The sequence below is a fragment of the Pongo abelii genome, chromosome 14 (genome assembly GCF_028885655.2).
Source record: "Pongo abelii isolate AG06213 chromosome 14, NHGRI_mPonAbe1-v2.0_pri, whole genome shotgun sequence".
Taxonomy (NCBI): Eukaryota; Metazoa; Chordata; class Mammalia; order Primates; family Hominidae; genus Pongo; species Pongo abelii.
In genome coordinates, this window is record NC_071999.2 from 25,131,017 (window position 1) to 25,150,755 (window position 19,739).

At 42.0% G+C, this 19,739-nt stretch overlaps 1 pseudogene; it reads left to right on the forward strand.

Moving 5' to 3' along the window:
* The first annotated feature begins 353 nt into the window (after positions 1 to 353).
* Positions 354 to 2,109, forward strand: LOC112128591 (high mobility group protein HMG-I/HMG-Y-like; annotated as a pseudogene).
* The last annotated feature ends 17,630 nt before the right edge of the window (positions 2,110 to 19,739 follow it).

Consider the following 19,739-nt stretch of genomic DNA (forward strand, 5'->3'; position numbering starts at 1 on the left):
TAGCCAATCCATACACTTTGAACACCATGAATTTCAGCAGTAAACACCATTTCTAAAACCCATTTTAGAAATAGAAACCAATTTCTGACCTCCATCATGCTAATTTGTTGACTGAATACATAGAGTGGAAGCGCTTGTGGGAGCTACCTTTGGAGTGTGATGCTTCAGAGGAAGGAAGGAACACAGTGAAGGTGACAGGGGCAAAAGCTAGACTTTTCTGTTCATGCCTTGAGTTATAAATTTCACATGGGAATCATAAAATTGATTTATATAATTAGTAAACAAAATTTAATGAATAAACTGCCAAGGAATTTTAACATGTGCTATAGGCTAAATGTTTGTGTACTTCCAAAATGGAGCCATCACAAATGGGATTGGTACCAGGACACGAGAGAGCTTGCTTCCCTCTTGCTGCTCTCTGCCCTGAAAATCCTTTCAGGGAGAAGACAGCCATCAGCAAACCAGGAAGGGGGCCCTCACCAGAGCCTTGTCATGCTGACACCCCGATCTCTGACTTCCACCCTCCAGAACTGTGAAAAATAAATTTCTGTTGCTTTATCAGCCAGCAGGTCTATGGTATTTTGTTATAGCAGCCCAAATGGACTAAGAAAACCTGTTTTTAGTAACTGTACTGTTAGTGAAACAATTGGTACTGGAATTCTGAAACCAACATTATCCAGTCTGAGCCAACAATTACACTCCTAGGTATACACACAACAGAAAGGCTTGTGCAGGTATATCAAAACACACATACAAGATTGTTTACTTAGCCAGAAACTGAAAACAAATCAAATGCCCATCAACAGTAAAATAAAATGTGTTCCAACTATCCAATGTAATACATAGCAACAGTATAAATGAAGTTTATAAGCGGTGTTGTGCAAAAGAAGTCAGACACAAATCTATCTATCTTGCATCTATTTATCTACCATCTATCTATCATGGGATTTTTATTTATTTAAAGTTCCAGCACAGGTAAAACTGGAATACACATAGCATTAGAAATCAAAATAATGGTTCCTTTTGAGTAAGAAAGGGGGAGTCATGTCTGGGAGGGAGCACAGGTGGATTTCCCCAAATACTTGGAACATTTCTATTTTTTGGGATGGATGTTACATATGTGGACATTCACAATGTGATAACCCATCAAATTGTATATTTATACTTGGTGCTGTTTTCCGTATTTTATTTTGTTTTAAAATAAAATGCTATTTAATTTCCAAATCTACTTTCCTACAGGTTTTTCAATCAAAAGAAAATAATCTTACAACAAAATATTGCTATAATAGAGATGAAATAAGTTTATGTTGCCTATGTAAATGTATTATTTACATTTTAATTGCTAATATCCATTAGTACTTAAAATGTATTTTTATATTTTAGCTATTTTATAAAATTCTTAAAATAAGCAGTTAAAAGTGGAAGGTAAAATCTAAGTAAATTTAATCTTTATTTTCAGAAGTAAAAACTAGGAAAGAAACTCTCCATATGTGTTTATATGGATTTATATCAATTTATAAAAATGCCAATATGATGATTATGTATAATGTTATTTAATATAAGCATTTCTAACAAAGAGGTAGATAAATGTAATCATGAGTGAACTTCTAAATGCAAGAGAAAATCACAGGAAAAGCTTTCATATTCATTACTAACGCTTCCAGTTGAAAACCAGAAAGGCATAAAATATACTCTTAAGAACCAGCTGAGTCCTCTAATTGGGACTCCGAGCCAGGGCTATTTCTGGCGCTGGCCCGGCTCCAAGAAGGCCATCCCATCCATCACTCTTCCACCTGCTCCTTAGAGAAGGGAAGATGAGCAAGTCCAGCTCAAAAGTCCAGCCAGCCCTTGGCCTCCAAGCGGGAAAAGGACGGCACTGAGAAGCGGGGCTGGGGCAGGCCACGCAAGCAGCCTCCAAAAGAGCCCAGAGAAGTGCCAACACCTAAGAGACCTCTGGGCAACCAAAGGGAAGCAAAAACAAGGGCACTGCCAAGACCCAGAAAACCACCACAACTCCAGGAAGGAAACCAAGGGGCAGACCCACAAAACTGGAGAAGGAGGAAGAGGAGGGCATCTCGCAGGAGTCCTCGGAGGAGGAGCAGTGACCCGTGCCTGGGACTGGACAGCTTTGCTCCGCTCCCACCGCCCCCGCCCCTTCCCTAGGTCCACCATCACCACTGCCTCTGGCCGCCACCCCCATCTTCCACCTGTGCCCTCACCACCACACTATATAGCACATCAGCCGCTGCATGGTGCCCCTGGGCTGAGTGGGGAGCAGTTTTCCCCTGGCCTCAGTTCCCAGCTCCACCCCCGTCCACCCGCACATACACACATGCCCTCCTGGACAAGGCTAACATCCCACTTAGCTGCACCCTGGACCTGCTGCATCCCCACTCTCTTGGTGGTGGGGACATTGCTCTCTGGGCTTTTGGTTTGGGGGCACCCTCTCTGCTCCTTCACCATTCCTTCCCATAGTGGGGGCTAGGAGGGTTCCCTTGGCCTGAAAAGGGGCCAGAGCCCCATCTCAATCTGGCACACCCTACCCCACTGCCCTGGCAGCAGCAGGTGTGGCCAAGGGAGGGGGGTGCTTGCCCCCAGGATTCCCCCAGCCAAACTGTCTTTGTCACCGCCACGTGGGGCTCACACCTTTCATCCTTCCCCACCTTCCCTAGTCCCTGCACTAGGCTGGACAGCCCCCTTCGGCTACAGGAAGGCAGGAAGGGTGAGTCCCCAACTCCCTCTTCACTGTGGCCGCAGCCCCCTTGCCCTCCGCCTGGGATCTGAGTAATATTGTGGTGATGGAGATGCACTCACTTATTGTCCAGGTGAGGCCCATGAGCCCTGTGGCTGCCACCTGAGGTGGGCTGGGGCTGCTCCCCTAACCCTGCTTTGCTTCCACCACTGGCCATTTCCCCCTCCTTAGATGGGGCACCAATAACAAGGAGCTCACCCTGCCCGCTCCCAACCTCCCTCCTGCTCCTCCCTGCCCCCCAAAGTTCTGGTTCCATTTTTCCTCTGTTCACAAACTACCTCTGGACAGTTGTGTTGTTCTTTGTTCCACATTGCACTCTTCAACATCCATCATTGCTGCTGCTACCAGCGACAGATGTTCATCCTCATTGCCTCCTGTTCTGCCCACGATCCCCTCCCCCACGATACTCTTCCTGGGGAAGACAGGCTGGGGGATGGTAGGCTGGGTGACCGGCTACCCCAGTCCCAGGGAAGGTGGAGCCCTGCCTGTAGTATGCTGCAGAAGAGTGAGCAAGGGGACCCAAATAGACCATAAAGGGTGTAGGGACCACCTCATCCCCCTGTTCTGTTGGGGAGGGGTAGCTATGATTTGTCCCAGCCTGGAGCTCCCCCTCTGGTTTCCTATTTGCAGTTACTTGAATAAAAAAAAGATCCTTTTCGGGGGGAAAAAAAAAGAAAGAAAGAAAAGAAAAAGAACCAGCCGAATTGATTAACATACTGAAAATGTTCAAGTTTGGTTCATATTTTTACTTCAAAGAGCTTTTTAGACTTACAAAATGTCACAAATTATTTCAGAATTTAAAATAGAACCAGAATCTGGGCAGTATTATCAGTACATAATCTCATCAGATGTAGCTCTGAGAGTTCTATGAAGAAACTTAAAAATATTTCATTATCTAAGAAAGGATATATTATATAATCATTGTCCCAGCTTCACAGTGCAGTCTGTTACACTTCTTGTCCTGGATGGTAATTTAATTTAATAATTTAATGATAACTATATTGTGAAAACTTTGCCATAACTTATAGCTTATGTGAAATAGAAAAATGAAAGAGATACTTTAAAATATAATAATAAGAATGAACTCTGGCCAAGTTTACTGACTCAAAAGTAACATGAAACTCTGGTTCATTTCAAAGCATATTTTACTCTGGGTCTGAAAGCCATAGACATATCCTGGCAATTTTACCTTTCATTCCTAGAAAAATAAATGAATAAATTACTGAGAATTCTGAGCAAAAGCTGTGGTGAAAGGTACTTTCAAATTGCCATTAAATGGAGCAAAGATATTGCTCAGAAACACTGAAGCACTGGGTCTCTTCTTTTTTCTTGCTGAAATGTCATCTTGCTGACTCTAAATTTGGTTCAAGAAACAAGGTAGCTTGACGTTTGTTCCTATACCTGAAAGGTAAACATCAAGTAAAGAGAGGTGCAAGATCATCCTGTAGAGTGTGGAAAGCTTCCAGCAAACCCCACCATGCTCACAGATTCATTTCCAGGAATCTGTGTCCCCATCCCCATCCTAAACATCCTAAACACTCCAGCTGACACTGGGCATTACAGGTCAAGAGTAAACATGCTGACATGCTGCATCTGCTTGACTTCTGTGGCCACTTTACTTTGATAAATGTCAGTGTCATGAATCTTGCAGTGCATGTGTGGGTAGGTGTGACTTCTTCCCATCCAGCTCAGCAAACACCCATGACAAACTAGAACTTCAACAGAACCCGGAGGGCGAGTGTGTGCCTTTACAAGGGTTCATCTTGCTGTTGCTTTAAATTGCTGATGGAGACAACAATCGTAATTTTTACCCAGATGTTTGTGACGTGGTTGAATGTCAATTATTTTTTATATGGACTCTTGTAGCTCTTCTTCCATAATAAATGTGCCATGGCTTCCACTCACAATGCAAATTACCCAGGGAACCCAGGCTTAGGGAGTGTGGTCAAGGATTTGTCAGCTCCAATTCTGGACCACAAAACACACACAAGCCCATATTCAGAAAGCAGCGTGTACATCAGCAGTTTTCTCTCTTCTTTGGCCTGTTAACAAATACTATGGACTAGATCGTCTAAAACTGGGATCTTGGTAGTTATGGCACTTGCAATAAAAGGCGAAAAATGAGATAATTGCCTAAACCTTACCGATCCATTTTTCCCCTGGTTGTTTTCAAGGCTAGTGTGATTGCATTCTGGTATGAATGGTGGCATAGTATAGTTAGCAAAGGAGCAGGTGAAGGCCCACTTTGCCATTACTATAATGTTATTCAGTGTGGAAAGACGGGAAGGACAGGCCCACTTTGCCATTACTGTAATGTTATTCAGTGTGGAAAGACAGGAAGGACATTTTCCTCCTTTACGTTATTCCCAACAGTTGGAAAAATTATATTCTTTTTTTTTTTTTTTTTTTTTTTTGAGAAGGAGTCTTGCTCTATTGCCCAGGCTAGAGTGCAGCAGCACAATCTCGGCTCACGGCAACCTCCGCCTCCCGGGTTTAAGCGATTCTCCTGCCTCAGCTTCCTGAGTAGCTGGGATTACAGGCGCCCACCACCATGCCCAGCTAATTTTTGTGTTTTTAGTAGCGACCCAGTTTCACCATCTTGACCAGGCTGGTCTCAAACTCCTGACCTCATGATCCACCTGCCTTGGACTCCCAAAGTGCTGGGATTACAGGCATAAGCCACCGCACCCGGCCAGAAAAATGATATTCTTAACAGGTATGTATACTAATACTAAAACTAGGAAACTAGATTGATACTCCAAAAATGCTAGCAGTGCTTGAATTAGGTTAATCAATGTTGCAATTTGTTTTCATATCTCTATTTTCAACATGCTCTATAATAAGATCAAGTTATTTATATGATTTATAAAATAAGTGTGCTTATATATTATGTATGAAAATTATGTCCTCAAAGTAATGGAATCAAAATTCCATATTTATCCATATGTATATACCCATATATATACATACATATTTAGTTAGCTAGTTAGTATGTTAAGATTTTCTTACCAGAATAGTAGAAATGCATGCAACATTTTCTATATTAACAAACAGAATAAATAACCTAATTTTAATGCTATCATTGATATTGTCATTTTAACTTTTGTTTCAGTTATTTACATGTATGTAATTGCTTCACAAATCCTTTCTTTTTTTTTTTTTTGAGATGGAGTCTGGCTCTGTTGCCCAGGCTGGAGTGCAGTGGTGAGATCCTGGCTCACTGCAACCTCTGCCTCCTGCAACCTCTGCCTCCTGGGTTCAAGCAATTCTCCTGCCTCAGCCTCCCGAATAGCTGGGATTACAGGTGCGCACCACCACGCCTGGCTAATTTTTGTATTTTTAGTAGAGACAAGGTTTCACCATGTTGGTCAGGCTGGTCTGTAACTCCTGACCTCAGGTGATCTGCCCGCACTGCCCTCCCAAAGTGCTGGGATTACAGGCATGAGCCACCCCACCCAGCCCACAAATCCATTTTTAATGGTTATTTTCTAACTAACTATGTGGATGCTTTATGACATGCCTAGTGATTTTAATTGAATTTAGTTGAACTTTTCTATTTTATACATATTTTCAATATGTGGTATATTTATATTTATTTCTCAGTAATGTATAGGTAGAATTCTGAAAATTCAAATTATATCTCATACAATGATCTCACAATTAGGAAGTTATTGGTCAGAAATTTTCATTTTTTTTTTTTTAAGACAGAGTCTTGCTCTGTCGCCCAGACTGGAGTGCAGTTTCAGCTCACTGCAAGCTCCGCCTCCCAGGTTCAGGCCATTTTCCTGCCTCAGCCTCCCCAGTAGCTGGGACTACAGGCGCCGGCCATCACGCCCCGCTAATTTTTTTGTACATTTAGTAAAGATGGGGTTTCACCGTGTTAGCCAGGATGGTCTCGATCTCCTGACCTCATGATCCGCCCGCTTCGGCCTCCCAAAGTGCTGGGATTACAGGTATGAGCCACTGTGCCCAGCCAGAAATTTTCATTTTTAAAAATATTGAAAATGGATTTTCTCCCTTATTTAACATTCAGAAAACAAAGTGAAAAAAAGAAATAAAATGCCTGGCTTCACATACCTAAGATAACATTTAGTTGTATATTCTTCAAACCTTCTGTACTCATGAAGAAAAGTGTATTTATTTTTAAAATAAGTTATTCTATAAGTCTGTTCCATATTTGTCTTTTTTTTTTTTTTTTTTTTGAGACAGAGTCTCATTCTGTCGCCCAGGCTGGAGTGCAGTGGCCCTATCTCCGCTCACTACAAGCTCCGCCTCCTGGGTTCACGCCATTCTCCTGCTTCAGCCTCGCAAGTAGCTGGGACTACAGGTGCCCACCACCACGCCCCACTAATTTTTGTATTTTTAGTAGAGATGGGGTTTCACCATGTTAGCCAGGATGGTCTCGATCTCATGGCCTCGTGATCCGCCCACCTCGACCTCCCAAAATGCTGGGATTACAGGCGTCCATATTTGTCTTATCAATACATCATAAACACCTCTTCAAGTCACATAAACTTACCTCATCATTTTACTGACATTCCACTGTACAGCTATACATTAATTCATTTAATCAATGCCTTATTGATTGGACATTTCAGTTGTTTACAAATTTACACTACAATTAATAATGCTATGACAATCTCAAAGTTTATCTTTGCAACACTGTCAAAATATTATATTAAGAAAAATCCCTGGTAGTATGAATGGAATCACTGTTCCAAAACGTATTTTAAAAAGCTTTTGATGGATTTGTCTTTCAACTAATTTGTCTTCCAGAAGCATTGTTTCAATTTTAAAAACTCATATTGGCCGGGTGCCCTAGCTCATTCCTGTAATCCCAGCACTTTGGGAGGCCGAAGCGGGTGGATCACGAGGTCAGGAGATTGAGACCATCCTGGCTAACACGGTGAAACCCCGTCTCTACTAAAAATACAAAAAAATTAGCTGGGCGTGGTCGTGGGCGCCTGTAGTCCTAGCTACTCGGGAGGCTGAGGCAGGAGAATGGCGTGAACCCGGGAGGCAGAGCTTGCAGTGAGCCGAGTAGCACCACTGCACTCCAGCCTGGGCGACAAAGCGAGACTCTGTCTCAAAAACAAACAAACAAACAAACAAAAACTCATATTAATAGCTTATGAAACTGTCTTTTGTCCAAAACCCTTTTTTTTTTTTTTTGAGACGGAGTCTTTCTCTCTCGACCAGGCTGGAGCGCAGTGGCCACAATCTCGGCTCACTGCAACCTCCGACTACTGAGTTTAGGCCATTCTCCTGCCTCAGCCTCCCGAGTAGCTGGGACTACAAGCGCCCACCACCACGCCCGGCTAATTTTTTTGTATTTTTAGTAGAGACGGGGTTTCACCGTGTTAGCCAGGATGGTCTCCATCTCCTGACCTCGTGATCCGCCCGCCTCGGCCTCCCAAAGTGCTGGGATAACAGGCATGAGCCACCGTGCCCTGCCATGTCCAAAATCTTTATAACACTGAATATCATCATGTTTTTCAATATCTGCTAAAAGAAAAAGTAATACATCTTGTTTTTGTCAGCAATTCTTTAGTTAGTAAAATGATGGGATAGTTTTCCTTACATACATTGGCCATTTATGCTTCTTTGTGTATGCACTGCCTGTTCATGTCATTTGCCATCATATTAATAGTTTGTAATTGCACATCATTTAATCTCTCTCTTTTTTTTTTTCTTGAGATGGAGTCTTGCTCTGTCACCCAAGCTGGAGTGCAGTGGCACGATCTCGGCTCACTGCAATCTCCACCTCCCAGGTTCAAGAAATTCTCCTGCCTCAGCCTCCAGAGTAGCTGGGATCACAGGCGCCCACCACCACACCCGGCTAATTTTTGTATTTTTAGTAGAGACAGGGTTTCCCCATGTTGGCCAGGCTGATCTCGAACTCCTGACCTCAGGTGATCTGCCCGCCTTGGCCTCTCAAAGTGCTAGGATTACAGGCGTGAGCCACCGCGCCTGGCCTTAATCTCTTTTTCTAGTGCTTTATTCTTTAAAATTCCAGCGCTTAGGACAGTGCTTCCTTATCAGCCACCCTTTGCACTTGTAAAGGGCAACTTCCCTGAGAGAGAAGGATTCTCCCATCGATTTCAGGCTATATATCCCCCCTGCGCCCTGCCTACCAATGCCAACTGTGGTGGGGGCTTCCGACAACCAAAATGCCCCCACTCACTTCCAAATACTCCCCAAGAAGGTCAGAGCACTGCCCCTCTGGGTAAGAACCACTTAATTGGATATTTTTGCTATCTAATTTCTAGTTTTATTCCATTTTAATTGACAATTTTAAGAAAGATTCTTACTATGTTTTAACTGAAAATTCTACTTTTGGTAAATTATGAGTTTCACCTTATAGCTCAGTACATAATGCCCTTGTTTTTTCAATGATCCATGGTCATTCAAAAGCATTCATATTTCCTAATGACGGGTTATCACCACTGTCAAATACATGATTCAGTTTCCATGTCATGATTCGTGTCAACAAACTGAGTGGCCTGCTTCCAACTTCTGTCTCAAACAGCTGAGCTGACTCAGTCCCAAATCGAAGGCTTTGCTGGGTGTCTGAGAGCATATGTCGTCTGGAACCTCATCACATTGAGAAGTCAGCTTCAGCAGAGACTGGAGAATCTAGTTTTGAGCTTTCCTGCCTCTTCCTGTTAGAAGAGGATAGGAAAAATTTTGAATTAGAGAATCCAGAGTCCATCATATTGCCATTGTACTTATAATTTTTTGATGAGCTTTTGTTAAATGATACTTTTTTTTAAACAATTATTTCCCCTTTTTCCCCTTCATTTTCCCCCTCAGATGGGCAGCCAATTATACTAGTCGTATTTTTCACAATTTTTTTGGAAGTCATACAGCCAATTTTAATCTAATTATTTTATCATTATGAAAAATGCATTTCTCTATCAACATAAAGAACCAAATAGGGCCGGGCACGGTGGCTCAAGCCTGTAATCCCAGCACTTTGGGAGGCCGAGGTGGGTGGATCAGGAGGTCAGGAGATCGAGACCATCCTGGCTAACACGGTGAAACCCCGTCTCTACCAAAAATTCAAAAAATTAGCCAGTCATGGTGGTGGGCGCCTGTAGTCCCAGCTACTCGGGAGGCTGAGGCAAGAGAATGGCATAAACCCTGGAGGCAGAGCTTGCGGTGAGCAGAGATCACGCCACTGCACTCCAGCCTGGGCGACAGAGGGAGGCTCTGTCTCAAAAAACAACAACAACAACAACAACAACAAAAAACGAAACAGGCCGCGCACGGTGGCTCATGCCTGTAATCCCAGCACTTTGAGAGACCAAGGAGGTGGATCACCTGAGGTCAGAAGTTTGAGACCAGCCTGACCAACATGGTGAAACCCCGTCTCTACTAAAATCACAAAATTAGCCCCGTGTGATGGCAAATGCCTGTAATCCCAGCTTGAGAGACTGAGGCAGGAGAATCGCTTGAGCCCAGGAGTCGGAGGTTGCACTGAGCCAAGATCACGCCACTGCACTCTAGCCTGGGCAACAAAGAGAGACTCCATCTCAAAAAAAAAAAAAAAAAGCAGACATTGGGAGAGAGCAGTGAAGAGAATATTATAAAAATATTAAATAACATAAAGTTCTATGTTTCTTATGGAGGAACCCACAAAAACTGTTTTTTGTTTTGTTTTTTTTCTGGAGATGGAGTTTCACTCTTGTTGCCCAGGCTGGAGTGCAACGGTGCGATCTCAGCTCATTGCAAGCTCCGCCTCCTGGGTTCATGCCCTTCTCCTGCCTCCACGCCCTTCTCCTGCTTCAGCCTCCCCAGCAGCTGGGACTGAGAGGTGACAACATGCTAGCAGCCCTCGCTCCCTCTAGGCGCCTCCTCGGCCTCGGCATCCACTCTGGCTGCGTTTGATGAGCCCTTCAGCCCGCCGCTGCACTGTGGGAGCCCCTCTCTGGGCTGGCCGAGGCTGCAGCTGGCTCCCCCTGCTTGCGGGAGGTGTGGAGGAAGAGGCACAGGCAGGCACCAGGGCTGCCCACAGCGCTCACGGGCCAGGGAACGTTCCAGGTGGGCGTGGGCTCAGCAGGCCCCGCACGCAGAGCTGCCGACTGGCGGGCAGTAAGGGGCTTAGCACCCGGGCCGGCAGCTGCGGAGGGTGTGCGGGGTCCCCCAGCACTGCCGCCCGCCTGCGCTGCCCTTGAATTCTCACCGGTCTCAGCCACCTCCCCACAGGGGCAGAGCTCAGAACCTGCAGCCCGCAATGCCTGAGACCCCCGCCATGCCTGAGCCCCCCCGCCATGGGCTCCCGCAAGGCCAGAGCCTCCCTGATGGGCACCTCCCCCTGCTTCGCAGTGCCTGGTCCCATCAACTGCCCAAGGGCTGAGGAGTGTGGGCCTGCAGGGCGGGACTGGTGGGCAGATCCTCAGGCCGAGCTGACCCGCAGGATCCACTAGGTGAAGCCAGCTGGGCTCCTGAGTCAGTGGGGATTTGGAGAACTTTTATGTCTAGCTGGAGGATTGTAAATGCACCAATCACCACTCTGTCTAGCTCAGGATTCGTGGATGCACCAATCAGCACTCTGTATCTAGCTAATCTGGTGGGGACTTAGAGAACTTTTATGTCTAGCTGGAGGATTGTAAAAGCACCAATCAGCACTCTGTGTCTGGCTCAGGGATTGTAAAGGCACCAATCACCACCCTGTCAAAACAGACCAATCAGCTCTCTGTAAAATGGACCAATCAGCAGGATGTGGGTGGGGCCGGATAAGGGAATAAAAGCAGGCTGCCCAGGCAGCAGTGACAATCTGGTCCCCTTCCACATTGTGGAAGCTTTGTTCTTTTGCTCTTTTCAATAAATCTTTGGGTACCCACTGCGAAGGTCTGCAGTTTCACTCCTGAGGCCAGCGAGAACCCACCGGGAGAAACGAACAACTCCAGATGTGCCACCTTAAAAGCTGTAATACTCACTGAGAAGATCTGCAGCTTCACTCCTGAAGCCAGCAAGACCATGAACCCACAAGAAGGAAGAAACTCAGAACACCTCGGAACATCAGAAGGAACAAACTCCGGATACACCATCTTTAAGAACTGTAACACTCATCACTAGGGTCGGTGGCTTCATCCTTGAAGTCAGTGAGACCAAGAACCCACCAATTCCGGACACAGGACTACAGGCGCCTGCCACCAAGCCTGGCTAATTTTTTGTATTTTTGTTAGAGACAGAGTTTTACCATGTTAGGATGGTCTCCATCTCCTGACCGCATGATCTGCCCACCTCGGTCTCCCAAAGTGCTGGGATTACAGGTGTAAGCCACTGCCCCCGGCCCCAGTGTCTGCTTTTTAAAAATATTGAAGCATATTTCTAGAGATAATATATGATGGTGTAGTTTTATAGTCCTCACACGTCTGATTTCTCTTGTTATCAAGCATAAGTGGTATATTAGCAGAAGTCAAAACCATACTATCATAAACCTGCAAATCTGTTTACCTTCTAATATTTATTTTTATTTTACTTTATTTTATTTTTTATTTTTGAGACGGAGTCTCGCTGTGTTGCCCAGGCTGGAATGCGATCTCGGCTCACTGCAAGCTCCGCCTCCCGGGTTCTGGATTCACGCCATTCTCCTGCCTCAGCCTCCCAAGTATCTGGGACTCCAGGTGGCTGCTGCCACGCCCGTGTAATTTTTTTTTTTTTTTTTTTTAGTAGAGACGGGATTTCACTGTGTTAGCCAGGATGGTCTCCATCTCCTGACCTCGTGATCCACCCACCTCCGCCTCCCCAATTTCTTTACTTACTAACCAGTTATTTTTCTTTCTGGATGCTGTCAAGAATTTATCTTTGTGATATCTAAAAATTTTTAAATTATTTTCTTTGATTTTGCTAAAAATGGTAAAACTTTAAATATTTGCGTCTTTATTTTAAGAGAAATTTCCTTTTTCCTGCTGCTCCATTTTTTCTGGCAGCTCTACTTTCTTTTTCTCTGTCTCTGAACTCCTGTAATTTACTTCTTCTGTCTTTGAAATCTATCCTCTAAGCAGTTTGTCTTTTCTCCACAATTGCCATGTCTTTCTTTTACCTTTATGTTATAAAGAAAATTACCTCCTTCAGTCTTCCATGATTTTTTTTTCTTTTTTACCTAAAGTGCTAATACCTGAACTTCCCACTTACTCAGTGACTTTAGGTTTCTCTTCTGGTCTGCCAGATTTGGTTTCCATCAGACAGGCATAATGAAGACTTGCTCCCCCTCAAAGCGTCCCTCACATTAGAAAACAGCAGAGATTTTAGTGTGCTGTGATAGCAATCATAAATTATTAAAGGACAAAGAAAAAGATCAAGTAATTTTTGAGTGAAAACATCAAGTAGATAAAAATTCCAAGAATGATATTAGATCAGTAAGTAGGGATGAAAAATGAATGATGGACCAAAGTAAAGGAAAAAAAGCTGGATGAAACAGAAAGTGAAGAAAAACTGGGGGAAATGACACAAAAACACAAGAGACTAGGAAAGAAAGTTGAAATGAAATTGTCTATTGATATAAAAAGGAGAAGCAGGAAAGAGAAGAGAGTTGAGAACGAATGGCAGTGACAGTGTATGGCAGTAGCACGTCTTTAGAAATTAACTTTGTTAAAACAATTTTTTAATTATATGAAAATTGATAGAGTTAAGATTTAGTAAAATTAAGTAGTTGGCATGAGATCACGGCAATAATTTTAACTATTCTAAATTAAGATTATGAAATTTGAGAAAAAGATAGGGATTTCTCCTATGAAAAATCCCACAAAATTACCTGGTAAACAGAAATAAATGTAAAAAACTTACAGGAAAATAACTAAAGACATATTAATACTATTTTATTGGATAAATATTTGTCTAGAAATAATATAGTTTGTTAAGTTGCGATAATTACTTTTAGACACTGAGGTACACTTAATATACTGAAAAAGCAAAACACAAATGGTATTAGGCCATAAAAAGTCCGTTCTGTTTCAGAACATATCTGACTTCTCCCAATATGTTTATGTACTTAAAGAACCTGGGTTATTAGCTTTTATTATCACATAATCAGATTGAATTAAATAAAATGAAGAAAAATGGAATAGGTCTATAGAAAGGTAAGAACATTATAATATTTCAATGAAACTTCAAAATCTGTTGCTCTACGACAAATCATTTAACAGATCACCTTGCATTGGTATTAAGAAATTAGAGTGAAAAATTGATGTGAAAACTTTGAAAATTAAAATGTTAAATAAAGCCAAAAGTTACTATGGCCATGGAATAAATTTCAAAGACAAATGGGCAAAGTTCGTTACACAAAATAACTGAGTTGAACAAAATAGAAAAGGAAGTGGCCACATAGTCGTGGCATGAAAACATCATTATTATTTATTTTTTTTTTTTGAGACAGAGTTTCACTCTTGTTGCCCAGGCTGGAGTGCAATGGCGTGATCTTGGCTCACTGTAACCTCCGCCTCTCGGGTTCAAGTGATTCTCCTGCCTCAGCCTCCGGAGTAGCTGGGATTATTACAGGTGCCTGCCACCACGTCCAGCTAATTTTTTGTATTTTTAGTAGAGACGGGGTTTCACTATGTTGGCCAGGCTGGTCGTGAACTCCTGATCTCAGGTGATCCAACTGCCTCGGCCTCCCAAAGCGCTGGGATTACAGGTGTGAGCCACCGTGCCCGGCCAAAGACATTGATTATTAATGGTGGACTATTGGAACTCTAAAATAAATTTTCACTGAAACTAATGAAACTCATTAGTTTCATTATTTATAGCAAAGAGAAATGCTTTGAAATAATTCAAGTTTAGCTATAAAAATTAAGACGTGAAGACTATCTGAAACATCTATCATATTTGATAGCTACAGGAATATTTTGAAGCATTCTTATTTATTATCTAATACATTTGTTGCACTATTAAAATACCACAGAAATAGAAATTTAACTTGAAACATGGTCCTATGCCCATGAATTATGATTTATAATATCATAGGTAGAGTTAACAAGAAAATCATGCAGAATCTGTACATAAAAGGCCATGAATCAATTAGAGAACTGTTATTTCTGAGTCAGCACCAAGCGACCCATAAACTTAAGGAGGTCTGTCCCAGCTTAAAAACCAGTGTCCTAGCAAAAACAAGAATGTGTAACTGTTGGAAACAGAAGCGTCATGCTATATGAGTTGAGCTAATTCAATGACAAAACAAATAAAGCTTTTTGTTTTGAAATAATGTATAGCTGGCTGATTTTTGAAGACAGAAAATAAAAGTAAGGAAAATCGAAGAATACAAGCTGGATACTGATCTGTGTGGTAGACTGCATTATTGTTCTGAACTGGTCATTCTCCCTTACTTTTAGTTTCTAAATAATTTAGAGGATTATACAAGCCCATCTGCAGACAAGTGATTTACAGCGTCTTGTGAAGGATAAGCATATACATCCAGGCTCTGTTGATACCAGGTATGGGTAGGTGACTTGCCTTGGTGTAGGAGTATACTTGTGTTAACATATGCCAGGTGGAACAGAAGCTTTAAGATCCATTGTATGTTTCCACCAGCTCCCTTGATTTTTCCCAAATAATTCCCAAATTGTGATGCTTGGCACATCTCAAATAAGAGGTTCTCCTTTAACCTGGGTCCTGGAATGAGAAAAACTATGAAACAGAGCAGCAGAGAAGCCAAACTGCAATGGTTGACATATAACATGAGAGAAAACTAAATATTTCTGAACTCACTGACTTACAAAACATAATCATGCTATTAAAACTCACTGCTAATATTTTCAGGATGTGTCCTGTCATCCTCACCAGCCACTTTTTCAAACCATGAGTCTGACAATTATGGTGAAATGAAAGTCTGCTTTTTATGTAACTCAAACTTCTGCTTTTGAGATTTTTATACGCATAGGTTTCAGTCAGAGATATGAGTCATGAATACTCAGATCCAAATATATATAGCTCAAAAATAAACTGGCTACAACTTGTAAGGAGATTTAAATCCCCCTTTCCCATGCATTAACTATCAGCAGCTATTTCTTGGACAGCCTTCAGGGCTGCACACTCGTGCTTCCAAAGAAAACCGTCTGTTGCAGTCACTGTGATACATCTACCCATCCGTCTCAGCCTGCTGTTAACCATGTCACAGACCTGCCTCTGATTCTCCCACAACTTCTGACCCCAGGTAGTGGAGAGCTACTCCCCGGTTTTGTGTCACTTAGCTACCCAGGCCCAGAAACAGTTCTCCTTGAGGCTAAAGGCTCATAAAGTCTCTATTGAATAGTTTCATCAGGTTTTGCCTTGAGGAACTTTCTGACACTGAAACAGGAAAGTTCCATTGTCCTCCTTGCAGGGCGGGTGATAGGGGTATGGCTCGCTTCTTCAGGGCCCCGCTGCTCAAACCGCTAGGGGAGCATACAGAGGGGCAGGCTGTGGAGCTCCCACCCTAAGGCAGTGTCTAGGGATGAATGTTTACAACTCCTGAAGCCCCAGTGGGCATGCTACAGGGTGCCATCTTTTAGTTTAGCCATCTGTAGGCAGCTTGTGTTGGTCAGCTCAAGTAGACCCCTGGCTTATCACAAGGACAGAGGTATTTCTGTATCCCAGGTTCTTGCCTTGGTGTACCAGAATCGGATCACACGTGGGCTTGGAGAATGAGTGTAACGTTTTATTGAGTAGAAGTAGCTCTCAGCAGATAAGGGAGCCAGAAGGAAGATAGTTTTCCGCTGGAGTTGGGCCACTCTGCGTCCTGGGCTCTCCTCGGCTGCCCCAGCCAAACTCCGCATGGTTCTGCTTCTGTCCATCAGTGACCTGCAGGCGTCATTCTGCTTCTGCCATCGGTGGTTGGTGGCCTGCTGGCATGCCAGTACCTGTCTCTCCACATCCCGTGTATTCCTCTGCTGATGTGCTCCTCCTGCTGTCCAGCCGCATATGTGTCTGTCTGCCAGGGTCTCAGGGGATTTTTAGGCACAGGATGGGGGCGTGGCAGGCCAGGGAGGTCTCATCTGTCCTCACCTAGGTCCCTGGGGGTGGAGCCCTAGCCAGGGGTCACTCCCTCCTCTACCCAGCACTCCTTTCTCCCTTCAGTATCATTTAAAGGGGCCATGCTCTTCCCTTCCCGGCACTTCCATATGGGCACTACATGTTTAAATGAGAAAAAAAAAATCAAGGGCAAACATTAATTTTTCTAATAAAGCATTAAAGGAATTTTTTTGAAATTAATTACCTACATAACTTGCTTTAATATTAACTTTCCTTTGGAGGAACCAATGAAAAGTGGCCCATACTAGCAAGTGTAATTTGAAAAAAAGAAAAGATGTTGGCATTTCTAAAAAAATAATAACTTACTAAATTCTAGGTATTGTGTTCTATATTTTGCATACCTTAATTCATTTATTTCTTAAAACATTCCTGTCACTTACATCTTAATTTTTACCCTCATGTTTTAGACGGGGAAAAAGAAGCAGGAAGAGTTTACAGTCTGGGCGCGGTGGCTCACGCCTGTAATCCCAGCACTTTGGGAGGTTGAGGCAGTTGGATCACCTGAGGTCAGGAATTGGAGACCAGTCTGACAACATGGAGAAACCCCGTCTATACTAAAAATACAAAATTAGCCAGGCGTGGTGGCACATGCCTGTAATCCCAGCTACTCCGGAGGCTGAGGCAGAAGAATCGCTTGAACCAGGGAGGCGGAGGTCGTGGTGAGCTGAGCCATTGCACTCCAGCGTGGGCAACAAGAACAAAAACTGTCTCAAAAAAAAAAAAAGAATTTACACAGCTTGCCATAGTTCGTAAGATCATACAATGACCAAATAGAAAGAGATAAGAGCCCACAGTTTCTACACCCAGAGGGCCCCCTAACCTTACACTATGTGGTCTTTACGTAATCAGAAAGTTATTAATATTCAGAATCGTTGACATTTAGAACTACAGTAATTTCAGGTGCAGTGAGCCCACATGTTGTACGGTTAAGAAATACATGACCATTCAAACCTTTAGACTTTCTTGTAACACATTCCTGAATACTAAAAAAACTGAGAAGAGAAAACTAGAGAAAGGAAATTTTTAAACATCAATTAAGAAAAATTAGTGTTAGGGATTTTTTTTTTTAACAAGCATTTCAGTCACTGATGAAAAGCCTTAGGCCCATAGAGGTAGCTGTTACCATAGAAAAGATTGTTAGATCTAAGAATAGAATTTGGATTAACCAGGACCTCTAGCATAAAGTTCAATGTTCTTTCATCACAGCATGGTGTTCAACTGAAATTTAAAGTCACAAATTTAAAGTTATAGTTTAACACATCACCTGTACCAATTTACATACAAATGTAGGCATAAGAAGAGCCCTTGGCTTGCAGACAGTCTTATAAAATATAGTGTTGAAGGGGGGCAAAAAAAGGAACCTTGAACATCATCAAAGGAATAAACAAATAAGAAAGGGGATGGATTTTATGGAAATGACCTGAGAGCTGACTCTTACTTCGTTTTAACTAAATAAGAAAGAATAAGAAAAAAGTGCACAGGTAAAAGCAGAATTGATGGCTTCCTGATCCTCTCTTTTCTGACTTCTGCATCTCACTGAAGCATAAGAGAAAAACAAAAGCTAATATTTTTATGTATATGCATTTTTCACAGCTTTATTAAAATATAATTCACATGCCACACAAAATTCACCCATTTAAGGTACAGAATGAAAAAGGCTGTACTATATTCACAGTTATGCAGCAGTCACCAAAATCTCAACTTAGAACATTTTTATTAGCCCCTAAATGTCTATTTTTCATATTATGTCTATTAATTATACTATCTGATCTTTTGTCATTGACTCCTTTCACCTAGTATAATGTTTTCAAAGTTCAGCCATATTGTATTATGTGTCAATAATTCATTCCTTTTATGGCTGAATAATATTCGATTGTATGGATATGTCATGTCTTATTTATTCCTTCATCAGTTGATGTACATTTGGATTGTTTCCCCATTTTTGCTGTTATGAATACTGCTACTGTGCACATTTGTATGCAAGTTTTTCTGTGGATTTGTTTTTATTTTTCTTGAATAGATAAATAGAAGAAAATTTCTGGGTCATCTGACAAGGCTATGTTTAACGTTTAACGTTTTGAAGCATTCCCAAATTGTTTTCCAAAATGGTTGCAACATCTTACACTCCCTCCAGCAATATATGAGTGTTCCAATTTCTTCACATCCTCACAAATTTGTGATTATTTGTCTTTTTTACTATAGCATTTCTAGAGGCTGGAAGTGGTATCTTATTGTGGTTTTGATTTGTGTTTTCTAAGCTAATGCTTTCGAGTATCCTTTCCTATGTATATCTTTTTTGGTGAAATGTTCATTTTCAGTTAGCTCATCCTTTTATTGAGCTCCTTATCAGATATAGAATTTGCAAATCTTTTGTACCATTTTCGTGTTTTCTTTGGCTTTCTTGATGGTATAATTTGCTGCAGAAACGTTTTTAATTTTGATGAGGCCTAATTTGTTTTTTCATTTGTTACTACTGATTTTGATGTGCATAACAAGCTTTTGTTGGGCCCAAGTTCATAATAATTTATGTTCTTTTCTGAGAGTTTTTAGTTTTAGCTCTTACATTGAGGCACATGATACATTTTTAGTTAAATTTTGTGTGTGGTAGGAAGAAGGAGCCCAACTTTATTCTTTTGTGTGTGAATATTCAGTTGTTTTATAAACATTTGTTGATGAAACAATTCTTTTCCCATTGAATGCTCAATTAACTACAAATGTGAGAGTTTATTTATGAACTCAGTTCTGTTCCATTGATGTACATGTCTTATGCTAGTACCATATAGGTTTGTAGGAAGTTTCTAAATCAGAAATCATGAGGCCTCAAAATTGTTCTTCTTTTTCCATATTACTTTCTGTTTTGGTACTCTTGCAGTCCTATATGACTTTTGATACTAGCTTGTCCATTTTTTTGAAGCTAATGAACTTTATTTTTTATTGACATATAATAATTGTATATATGCATGGGGTACAGTGT